Source organism: Saccostrea cucullata, unplaced genomic scaffold (assembly GCF_032062105.1).
Source record: "Saccostrea cucullata isolate Sc308-1 unplaced genomic scaffold, CSIRO_AGI_Scuc_v1 ctg105, whole genome shotgun sequence".
NCBI classification, from domain to species: Eukaryota; Metazoa; Mollusca; class Bivalvia; order Ostreida; family Ostreidae; genus Saccostrea; species Saccostrea cuccullata.
The window spans coordinates 1281703-1294587 of NW_026919155.1; the positions used below are offsets into that span (position 1 = coordinate 1281703).

At 34.8% G+C, this 12885-nt stretch overlaps 1 protein-coding gene across 8 annotated transcripts in view; it reads left to right on the forward strand.

The window, feature by feature from the left end:
• Window positions 1-108: 108 nt before the first annotated feature.
• LOC134281100 (activated Cdc42 kinase-like) overlaps window positions 109-12885 on the forward strand; it is a 36558-nt gene continuing 23781 nt past the window's right edge. For 2 of the 8 annotated variants that reach the window (XM_062763599.1, XM_062763615.1), the window contains exons 1-2: window positions 6692-6956; window positions 12124-12171. The gene's annotated coding sequence lies outside the window, so the exon portion shown is untranslated. Of the gene's footprint in view, window positions 157-2498; window positions 2518-3313; window positions 3530-6689; window positions 6957-12123; window positions 12172-12885 lie in introns of those variants that run through there. The other 6 variants (XM_062763569.1, XM_062763582.1, XM_062763577.1 and 3 more) reach the window with 6 other exon arrangements.

Below are 12885 nucleotides of genomic sequence, written 5' to 3' on the forward strand. Positions count from 1 at the left end.
AATTGGTTTATCTACAAGTTATCTCCCTTTCATCGCCTTGAATTTTTCCGCGCACTAAAATACTAGTAAGAGTAATCTTCTCTTGATTTCAAACTTGGTCAATAGGAGGCCAAACACTTCCGGAGAGCTTCTACATGCTACAGACACTGAAGACAGGTATGACAAGATTTTATTTGAAGAATAATTCTTTGTAAGATGTCTGTTTAAAGAATAAAGTGACATTTTGAAATATTCTCTTTATTGTGATTATTTATATTAAATGATGTGTTGCTTACCTTCTGTTTATGCGATTAAACGTGACGATGAGCTGTGCAAGGTCAAGCTATAAATCATCAGTTGTTTCTTCATCATCAGTGATGAAGTTCATCATCTGTAATCATCTAGCGGCATGTTTCCGTGCCTGTATATTATGGAGTACAAAAATGATGGATTTACACAATTTTGTATACAAAAATATGGTGATGAATAAATGTGGAAACGTCTGAATGTTTTCCCCTTTCCATCCTATTCTGTTTCTTGAAATATTATCACGCAGGGTATGTGTATAGATATTCATGCTATTGATGAAGAAAATGCATGCAATATTTATCATTTCAGTTGTTCAACGGTTCACAATGACATAATACGTCAAACAAAGTATGAATGATTAATTTCAATTTGTTATTAATAAAGAGCAGATTATAGGCTAAGGCACAGTTGTAACCTACAGTGAATTGTTAGACATTTTAATATATGCATGGTTATGAGAGATGTTTTTCTGATAGAAAAGAAAACCATAGTTTACATAAAAATGGGTATACCTCCAGACTGGACCAGAGTACAATTATGCATTTGTGAAAAAGGAATGTAATGTTATGCATGGTGTTTAAATGAAGCATGTTATTATAAAAAGTAAGCCTTTTATGTAAATTTCTTTTGAATCTTAATTAAGGTTCATTGATACTATGTTTAGAGGAATAACTAATAATGAATATCACAAACAGTCTATTATTCCTGTATAAATTTATCATTGTGTGTATGTGTTATTTTGCCCCACAAACATAATATAATTGTTTGGTGTTTTACTTTCAAAATATATTTTTTCTGAACATCATAGAATATTTAAACCAACATATTCTAAGCATGAGCATATATAGCTAGGTTTTATGAACCTTTACTTCTTTATTTACATGTATTATGTAAAAAAAAAATGGGGGGGGGGCATCAATTAATTTCATATCATATTAGTTGTATATATTTTATTGCTGTACTACTACTAATACCTACCATAACTTAAGGGCACCATTATAAACTGAGTCTAGTGTTTTTTTAGGGGGATTGCACAAACATTTTATTTTTATAGATTTTGATGTTTGCTGGCTGTCTTGTACCCCTGCTAACAGCTGACTTTTCAGATAAGCTCTGTTTGGATAATGTCTTTGAATGCCTGCCAAATTTTTCCCCTTAGCTATATGATAGTTTATGGATTTTTGTGTGAAATTCCCAAAAAATTAAATGATAATAATTTCTATAAACATGTCAAGAACTGGTAAACTGAGAGATAAACTTTCATAAGAGTTAATTTCATTATATATAATATACATCTCTCTCCAGTGTGCAATTTAAGGCAGCTCTAAAAATTTCACAGCAATAAAAAACAACGTTAACAAATAAACAAAGCTTTGCATGTAACAGAGAAACCAGTTGCAAATTGAAATAGCAAATGCCACAGCATTTTGTTATGTTTGATCTGCCCAATCAGATAAAAGATTTGTTCCGTAATGTAGAATCATTGATCTGGGTTCTAATTGACATGGCTGATGCCAGACAGTTGGAGTTGGCGTTGACTCACACTTTATATTGATTTTATCCAAAGACTTAGTTTGCATATGCACCCGGCATGTCACTTGTGTGCACATTTGTTCTGTAGAATGAAACGTTTTACCCATGCTGACAAGCATTTTCGTAGATTTAATTTGGCATTCGATGAAACATTTATTTTCTTGAAGGACTCTTTTATTGGGAAATTGTAAGTTGATTCTCTGGTTATTTAGTTTGGTTTTAATCGAGACATTGAATTGTGTATAAAAGATTGGAGTGTAACATGGTCTATTGATTATTATACAAGGTGAACATCATTTTCTTTGTAATATCTGGTTTGGGTATAGACATCTTTTTTATTTGAAGTTTGTCTATTGCTGCATTATCATATTACAAGGATTGGAATTTGCAAGCCAAATATTTGGATGAAAATACTTCAAATTATTCTTAAAGAAATGAATAACTTCTACAATTTTAATAAGCACCTGCTGTATTTTATAAACATTACATGCTCAATAATTATTAAGTGTGTATTTATCTTATGCATAGCAGGGGTTAGGCAAACCATGAATTGTGTATCTATATAAAGACATTTAAGATGGCTCTAACCCCAATACACAATGAAGTCTGACATTAAAGGGGCAGGCTTTCTATCAGGTATAATAACATTAGTGGTGAGGATCTAGGTCATTGTCAGGCGGACCACTGCAGCAAGAGGTAAGACTACGCCCTTTATCTAGACTATAGCTATGATAAGAATTAAGAGATCTAAAGTAGTACAGAAACTGTATCTTTGACATTTTTATTGAACATAGGAGTTATGAAGAAGAAAGTTTGGATCATGTCCAAATATATTGTTGTGGTAGTAGTAGTACTAAGACACCTGTCGGAATAGTCAATTGATTGCAGGCATATTTGAATTATGCAATTCTTTTGAATTGACATTATACTCTGAAAAAGTTATAACATATAAAAAAAAAATTAAAGGGAAGTCAATTTGTACACAAGCTGGATATGTTATTTTCCAAAATCCAGGTCACTGGTGATACTTTTATTGTTTAATGAGTGTACAAAGAACTGTACCGGTACATTATTATAATAGGAGAGCTCTCCCCCTAGTGAACTTGTCAGATTATGAAAGTCGCAGGTGATGTTTAAGGATTGGGTTAATTGGAATCAATTCTCTGATTAAATCACTGTTTCACCTGGTTGTACAGGTGTGCCAGTCCTAGGTGACATGGAAGGGGGGTACGTGAAATCTAACCCCAATTTGTTTACATGTGGTGCAATTTTTTTATTGTAACGAACCGAGATGACTTTGTACGGGTTAAATGACACTGTGTGTTGTTGTAAAAGGCTGATTTAATCGCAAGGTACACCAATGCTGAATTAAAAAACATTAACAAGTGTTTCCTTTTAAAGCTGTTCTATGAAATGTAAAAGAGGTTGAAAAATGCCCACTCAGGGACTTGTTTATTAAGAATGTATTAGACATGGCTCCGGGCGACTTCTGATTAAAATATATAGAGCATTAGTAGGCTGAGCAGTAATTAATCTGCTTTGCAAAAGGAATATAGTAGTGTTGTGTCCAAATATAAATATTTTTGGCCAGTCTGTGGCTGCTGTTTGTATTTCCATTGGATTGCTGCCGCGGTGTGACAGTTTTGTGTTTATTGTAGTCAGCGTCTGATGTGGAAGTAACTCGTACCTGCTCATTGGTAGTCCAGACGTAAGTATAAGACGGCTAATGAGCCCTAATCCACGCTGCCTGGTATAGACGTATATATTTACCTGTCTCTTATCTCTATAAGTGTATGTTGATTTTTGGTCTGACTGCCAGGACTGTAGAAAATGACTGTTATGTTTTTTTTTTTAAATGTTTAAGGTGAACTTGAAAGTGAAAGTTGCTTTTTAGTCGCTTTGAAAAGCAAACTGTAATTTGATGCTAATTGTCTTGACAAGGGGAATGTTGTTTGTGTTTTTCATAATATAAGCTTCCAAAAAAATCTTAGACTGTAAAAATAAAAACACACCAAATACATGTATACAAACAGCCATTGTTTGATGGGGGAATTTATTGTAATGGCATCAGTTTCCCCTCCATCTATTTGTTCATCTGTTACCTTTTTCGTATACAAATCATTGAAGTCATAGCTCCCACTTTATGTGAGAACAATCAAACCTTGTCAGTTGATACATTTGGAGAAAGATGTGTCACAACCTAAAAGTAGGTCACCAGGACCTCATTTTGGAATTAAATGCATGCAGTAAGACTCATATCTTGTACAATAATGGCTTCTCTTACAAGAGCTTTGGTTAACTTACCTATTGCCTACCTCTGCTCCTTCCCGATATTCCTTGAACTTCTTTGCGATGCCAAGTCAAAAGTATCTCACCTTGAACCTCTAGTATGCTCCAGTTACTATAAGGCTAGACCTGTCAAGCTTGGTTAGTTGATATATCTTAGGATGAAATAACCTTGGCTTCACAGAGTAATGGCTACACACAGTTAACTATTGTCTGGATCAATTTTTGGACACTTGGAGTCCTAGAACATCATACCTTTTCTGTTGATGCAGCTGGGATAGAAGGTGTGTCTTGTCCCATAAGTTACCATGCATTCATTTTAAGAATTTTTAAGGCTTAACATCAGCAAAGTGTGTCCAGATGATATATTGCATTTTTGGTCATAATACCATCAAATTTGGTAAGTTTATGCATCTTCAAGGTGTGTGTGTGTGGGGGAGGGGGGTTCTAACCCAACAATACATTTTTAGTTAGAAATTACATTTGGTAAGAAAAACTGTTGCCCGTTGAATGTTGGAACCATACCCTCTAGCATAAATTTTCTTGGAATGAAAGATTTATTATTACCTCAACTACATGTAGTACATGTGTTCATTTACTGGTAACGAAACTGTTTCACATTAATGGTTTGCTTGCCAGTGTAAGATCTCCACTGAATTAAAATTGAAATGAAACAATTTCATTTACGGACACCAGAGGTGAACAAGATTACAGTGATTATTGTGTATTTGAAAACATTTGACAGGTTTCCTCGTCTCTGTATTGGACAGTGGTGATCCTACGTGTAAATATTGAGATTTTTGGCTGAATCATATTTACAAATTGCATTAAGGTTATGTACTATTTATCCTACAGAAGTGTCCTTCCTCGGACCTTACAATTTAAATTGAATGGAGCTATATTTTACACTTCTCTTCTTTGATGTGACAGTAAATGGTCACATTTTACTTACTTGAAAAGAAAACACAGTAACTACTCTCCATTCTTTGCCCTATCGGAGATGTGAGTAGTATGGACTTTTGACATTCCATTTACACGTCTTATAAAGGTAAAAATATCATTGATTAAGTGGAATTTTGTGTAGGCTGACAGTAACGAGATGTCTATAGGGAGGTATCAGTACAATGTATATATAGATACCTTTGTGATTTTTCCGAGGACATTGTACATCAATCGGATAGAAATAACTGTCAACACTAGCCTGCCGGGGAAAGTAATTATGACACAAAATTGGCATATGCAGAGATAAACATCCATATGTATTTTCCTTTTTATGTTAAAAGTTGAGATTTTTCTTCTAGATAGATAGTTTGATGTGTTAAAGGCCCCATTTTTGTGGTGATAAATATTGTTTACTGTATAGAATGTATATGATATACACCCAAGGACAAATAGTTGCCACTTTGGGTGCTAAATTGACTTAATTAGGTAAATGTTAATAATTATGATCACACATGATAATGATACATTTATGGCATATGTTGAGTCCCATGTAACTGATACTGTTGATTTTTTTTTTTTTTTTTATAAATTGTACATATGTTCTAGGTCTATACAACTATATGTTAAGTTAGACAGCTATCATGAGGTAATTTTTCCCATAATTCTGTTCCTTCAATTTGCATAAAAAAACTAAATGTCATTTTAAGGCTTAATTCTATCCCATGAAAATAATGAATGAATATGGGAGTGATGTAACTAGATATTACAGTAGCGATCATTATAAGAGAGGAAAACTCTGTAATTTTACTTGGGATGAGGCTGTAAGAGAAATGCTTGATGGATGGTGATTCTCTGTTCTATAAAATATTGTATGACAGATGGATGGGTTTAATTATTTTGCTCCAGCCTCGTCAGGCATGCTGAGTACCCTCATTGATTGTGGTATGTGGGTTAACCCTCTAAAATCTACCCCTCAGGGTTCCAAAGGCCAAAAAACTAGGTCATGTATTGGAGGAGAATTAGGGATGGAGGAGATATGTTTTTAATGAACAAGCACCTGCTAGATCTTGGCACATGTAGCTAGCTAACTTGTTTTGATGTTCTCCCTCTAACACTAACAGTAAAACGTCTCAGGTCTGAGGCAACAACACTTGTCTTTCCTGTGAATTCAGAACATCACGGCCAAAGGGAGGAGCTACAATTTGTTTCTGTGTACATTATTTATCAAGAGATCTGAGTTCTGCAAAACTTTCTGAATATGCAGTCTCTTAACTCTTATCCTTGTAAGCTTGGTTATACAGTTTTTGTCAGAATTAGTGTTTGAAGCCCTTGAATCCTCTACTGCTGTTCTCTGTGGGGCACCTCCCCTGCTGATCCGGATGAAATGCCTTATCATCTAGGGCTGGCAAGCATGATGATTGTTAATTATTGATCTCTGCAAAATTACCATTTAATAGATTAGTCATTCATATTGTCCAGTTACCCTTTTATGAAATGTCCATATTAAACAAAAAAAAAAAACTGTTACTGTGTTTAGAACAGAGGGTTACCGGCTGTTTTCTTAATGACCCTGGTTTAACACTTTATGATAAACATCTTAAGTGATGATGAGTTGAACTGAATGGTGTGTAGGTGTGTGAGGTCAGATTTCCCCCTCCTGGGACCTCACCTTGATAAGAGAGAGAGGAAGCAGGGAAGGATTGAGTTATGTCCTAGATGCTAGTGCAACAGCCATTCATCTTGATGCAAGCCCAGGATAATCAAACCCTGTAAACGTTGTACTTATACCCAGTCTTTTATCTGTTTCAGAAATTCAAGCTAATCGTGTGAAATTTCTTGAAGATATCTTTAACAGTTTGTGCTAGAGGATTTCTATTAATGTGATTGGTGCAATTCTGTGGATTCAAGTGAGTATAAATTTACATTATTAGTCACTCAGTTAATATATTGCATGTCTGTAAGAAGTACTTTGTCTTAGGGAGGATAAGATTTCATAAATCCTTGAAGTGACTCATTACAGGAATAATATACAACATTTAAAGCATTATTTACATCTTTAACAAATTGATAAGAAAATTGCTCGACATTGCATACAACTGAATTGTGTGGTAAATTTGAAGGGATTAGTGATATGGACAAAACAAATCTCAAAGATTCTGAGAGTGGTTCCTGAGACTGAAACATCTGAATCAATAACAGAACAGACAAATTAATCAATCCTAATTTAACAAGGGGACAACTCAGAAAATAGAAAATATTGATTGACAAAAGGATATAGAACAAATTTCTTGGTTGGCTAGCCTACAGACAAAATATGGGGAGTGTGCCATAGTTTGCAGATTAATGGTTTCGCCATATGTTTGTTGTTACAAAGTGAGAACATTTGCTGTATGGGCCTTACTACACATGTTTTACAGTTAAGAGTTTTGAAGACTCCAGCATGTTCGGAGTAAATAGTATTATCTCCTGATGACAGGGCTGAGAATAAACCTAGATAGGGGAGCTGCATTCCTTACCCCGAAGCCTATAATAATTGTAATTGTAATGAGCTAGTGGAGCATATGTTAGCCTGATTTACATGCCTGTGTCTGGTGTATAGTAAACTAGGAATGTTAATACAAGTATTAGTGCATAACTAAGTGAAGAAGATAAAGGGACCCAGCTGTGTTGTACAATATCTTGGCTTAAAGCAGAGGTTTGGCCATACCCACAAACTAACTTTAATAAGCAGGTCTTGTGGAAGTGGAACAGCAAGGAATTTCTGAATATTACAAGCCATAGAATGTTGTTTTGAATGGAAATAGCCCCCTGTTTTCATTTTCTTGACACAAAACTATTGCTACAGTAGCTACACCATTATATAAAATTTTTATTTATTATATGAAACTAAATTATTTCCTTTCACAAATGTGCTTAATTGCAACTTCTAGGCATTGGTTCTTCTTTCCTTGTCCCCAAATAGGGAAATTCTATGTTTACATTTGTTCTTTGATTTGTTGGTTTCTTCTTATCTACGATATAGAAATAGGTTGTAAATTAAGTACATGTAATCCCCTTTGACTATGATTAATGAGGAACATGAAAGTTGAGCATTTAAAGCACAAGATATTATCTTGACCCCTCCTAATCAGTTTATTAAACTGTTCACTGATCAAGATATAATGATTAGTAAATCCTAGAGCCCCTTTAAAGTCATTAAATTTTGAGATGTAACTGGAGAGGCTTGAGGGGGCAATGTATTTATATCTAGCAGTTACACATAACAGGGAGATAGTTGGCCAGTGAACCTGTTTCCCTATCTATTATTCAGGTTTAATTATCTTAGGATCAATTCACTTTAATTGAAAATTGAGATAGCTGATTTGTATTGATGATCGACATCTGATACATGGGGGAGAAATTTTGGATTTTCTTACTTTGTATAAGTTGTATAGACAGGGTATGTACTAGCAAGACGTACCTGAAAGGGGTGGAAAATTAAAAAAGGGTGTGGAACTCATTATTGATTGAAAAGCATAAAAAAAAGTTTAATCATATATAAAAGTTCAGTCTTTGATATAGTGCAACCTGTTAAGATAGAACAGATGAACTTTTATTGTTTCTTTAATCCTTTCATGATAAGGATACAGCATGATCAGATCCACATTATCAGGAGATCTGTCGAAGCACTGAGCATGCAGTAGTTTTTAGGATTCTCTAGCCACCTGGCCCTCCAGAGTTGTGTCCAGGTGTAAACAAACTCACAGAAAGCATTTTCTGATCCTCAATAAAACTGTCAGGGATGAGAAAGATTCCGACTTCTACAAGCACCTGTAGATGATTTTCTTTTGAATTCAGCTCATATCAATGATGACTTCAAGTCTAGCCAAAGGCCAGCAGTCATTTATAGCAAAAATAACAATCTAGAGTCATTCAATGCTTATGTTGACCTCCATAAGCTTCAGAAAACCAAGTTTTGTATTTTAAATGTGTGAATAATTACTAAAGTGCTTGCTGGCACTTTCATGAATAAATTTAAAATTGCAATTCTGAAATACAATTCAACTGTCGAAGTGGAGTGTTATTTTAGCCATTTGTGTCAAAAATCAAGAAGATAATACCAAATGTCATCCATTGAATGTGTAAATGCACTTTTCTAAAGCTAAATGCTATGCAGAGTTTTTTATCACAAAAATTGAAAATGAAATGAAAAGTTGAAAGCAGTGCATTTTAAACTGTAACATTTTTGGGGTGACAATATAGGGAATGAAATCATTGACCTGGAGATAAATCCCAGTATGAAATCTTGTCGTCACCGAGTAAACATTACTAAGTGCATTTACAGTTGTTGATATAAAAGATTCCTAACTACCTTGAAATGATAATGGAGTATTGGTGAGGTCAAGGTCACTGTAGATTTGTTGGAGACACCACATCTTAATTTTAACTGTTGACAGAACTACTTTGATTTGATTCATTTCTGTGGAATGTTATGATGTTTACAAAGTGACCAAGAAAGAGCAGAAACTTCATTCATGAAACATATTCTTACTATTCCCTGCTAACATGGATAATTTTTTAATTAATCTATGTATTGGTCAAAAGGGTTCCTTCGCCATCAACCAGATAGCTCAGTTGGTAGAGCACCTGACTGGAAATTAAGGTACCTAGCCTAGGTTTTAATCCCGGTCCGGTCCATCACATTTTTCTTCTCTCCCGTTACATCTATTGGGCAGAAATTCAGGCATAACCCAAATCTTCAGATTAGTCTAGACAGATGACACCTTTCTGAGTTTATACCAGGTAATGGTTGGAGTATACCAAGGTTGTGGTCAGTCGGGGATGGTGTGATATCATGGTATCTGGACACACATCTGGTCATTAACTGAAACCCTGGTCAACATCATATAACCACAATGTCAACAGTGTAATGGATAACAATGACCATTATGACACAAACATTAAACACTTGTGTAAAGGTTAGATAGGGAAGATAGATCTCAGTGCTGGCTATAAGGTCGCAGAGGGTCAGATCTAAATCCTTGTTTTACCAAACTAAACACTTCAACCAATATATAATGTATAGGAGGTGAGGTAATGCGAAAAGTCCCGCAAATGTTCACAGAAACTGTTAAAAATCTGTGTATACAGCAAACACTTGAGGCTTCTGTTTACATTTACACAGCGTCTGTGTTAAAATGTCAGTGTTTATCATTTGTCAACCTCTGTCCCGTCCCTAAGGGGAGTAATTACAGACATTTATATATTACTCACAGCAACTGAGATGTTGTACAACATAATTAATTCATACATTTTCTTGTAAAAATCCTTTCTTCACTTCCTTGAAAAAAAAAAAAGAATATGGCAGAGCTAGTTCTCTATATTAATTCAACAGCAATTGAAGAGTACAGGTACTGTGAATTCCTGAAAATATTTAAGCATTTTAGGACTGATATGAGGGAAGCATTTAAATGTAAAAATGTTTTAATTAGTTCCTGATAGTACTAAAATATATTGATTTGAACGACTAGAATTTGCTGGAAATTCCATTTTTAGCTCACCTGAGCTGAAAGCTCAAGTGAGCTTTTCTGATCAAAATTTGTCCGTTGTCTGTTGTCGGCGTTGTCGTTGTCATCGTTGTCATAAACTTTTCACATTTTCATCTTCTTCTCAGGAACCACTGGGCCAATTTCAACCAAACTTGCCACAAAGTATCCTTAGGTGAAGGGGATTCAAGTTTGTTCAAATGAAGGGCCACACCCTCTTCCAAGGGGAGATAATTATGAATTAGTGAAAAATTAACGGCACTTTTAAAAAATCTTCTCCTCAAGAACCACTGGGCCAAGAAAGGTGAAACTCATATGGGAGCATCCTCAGGTAGTGTAGATTCAAGTTTGTTCAAATCATGACCCCCGGGAGTAGGGTGGGGCTACAATGGCCGATCAAAGTTTTACATAGAAATATATAGGAAAAATCTTTAAAAATCTTCTTCTCAAGAACCACTGGGCCAGAAAAGATGAAACTCATGTGGAATCATCTTCATGTAATGTAGATTCAAATTTGTTCAAATCATGACCCCCGGGGGTAGGGTGGGGCCAAAATGGCCGATCAAAGTTTTACAGAGGAATATATAGGAAAAATCTTTAAAAATCTTCTTCTCAAGAACCACTGGGCCAGGAAAGATGAAACTCATGTGGAATCATCTTCATGTAATGTAGATTCAAATTTGTTCAAATCATGACCCCCGGGGGTAGGGTGGGGCCAAAATGACTGATCAAAGTTTTACATAGGAGTATATAGGGAAATCTTTTAAAATTGTCTTCTTAAGTACTTCAAAGCCATGATTAGTGATATTTATATGGAATCATCCTCATGTAGTGTAGATTCAAGTTTGTTCAAATCATAACCCCCAGGGATTAGGTGTGGTCACAATTGGGGATCCAAGTTTTACATTAAAATATATTTTTAAAAAATCTCCTTCTCAAGAATAGCAAAGCCATGATTAGTGATAGTAGTATTTATATGGAAACATTTTCGGGTAGTGTTGAAAAATAAAGCCAATTAACGGGAAAAATCCCAAGAACAGAAAAACTTTATTTAGTCATATTGATATGTAAGCCACCTCATGTATTGAAGATTTAAATTATTCAAATCATGGCCCTTTGGGGTAGGGACGGAAACAATGGGGAATCAAATTCAAATTATTATGAAGTTATATATAGGAAGAAAATGTAGCAAAGCTATATGCTGTATTAATATGAAGGCATTCTCAAATAGTATTAAAATTCAACCCCCTCCCCCCCCCCCCCCCCTTCAGTAAACTTTTCAGTTATGATCTGATTTGTGCTTTTCCTAGCCGATTTGCTCAGGTGAGCGATGTGGCCCCTGGGCCTCTTGTTAGACCTGTGTTCTAGTGTTATACAAGTTTAGTTGATTTTGTCAATAAAAAAGCATTGATGGCATGACCCCTGACATAGTTAAGACAGAATCTGTTCTTCATCACCCTGACTGTTATAGAGGACAGTCTCATTAATCACCTGTATATACACAACAGGTGAAATCAATCAGAACTCAGGTAACCTTTGTCTTTTGTAGAGGTAGCCACTGAACAAAATGTCCAGCTTCTGACAGTCAGCTGATCAGGTAAGGAAAATACAATCTGTGCTTATGATTTCATCTGTCAGATTAATTAATCCAGTAACAGTATATTTATAGATATATTTATGTACTTTCACAACCTCCTGGTCAGCTCATTCATAATTCATGTATACTTATAATTATTAATGATGTAATGTGTGTCACATACTCCTGTGTGATCTAATTGAATGCATGTGCATTGATCAGGCTAAAATGTGTCATATGATTTGTTTATTGTTTTTATGTAAAGAAAAGTTGTTCATTTCTGACACATTCAAATCATCTCATTGATTTATCAATGAAATGTCAAGGTCCATGGCCTCATTTACTTGAAAAGTATGTGCATTAATATCATATCCTTGCAACAGATTGTCTAAAATCATCGATCAATTTTTGTTTTTTGTGAGAATTTTGATTTGAGGACATTTTCCTTCTACATTTCATTTTTTTGGGCTGTTTATGTAAACTGAATATTTTTGAGTGGTGGACAAGACTGCCATTTGCCATAGTGTAGTGTATTGGCGTACTATCGGACACTGGTATTATTTTTTTCCACTACAAGGTGAAATAGTTAGATGTCATCCATCATCCTGTTGTCAGCACAACTAGCTTATTCCACTATAGGTAAAAAAGGAAACAAAACAGACACCTCATAAATCTAGCCTTTATGGATAAAATATGACTTTGCCTTCCTTCTGCCTATTTCTGTGAGTTTATTAT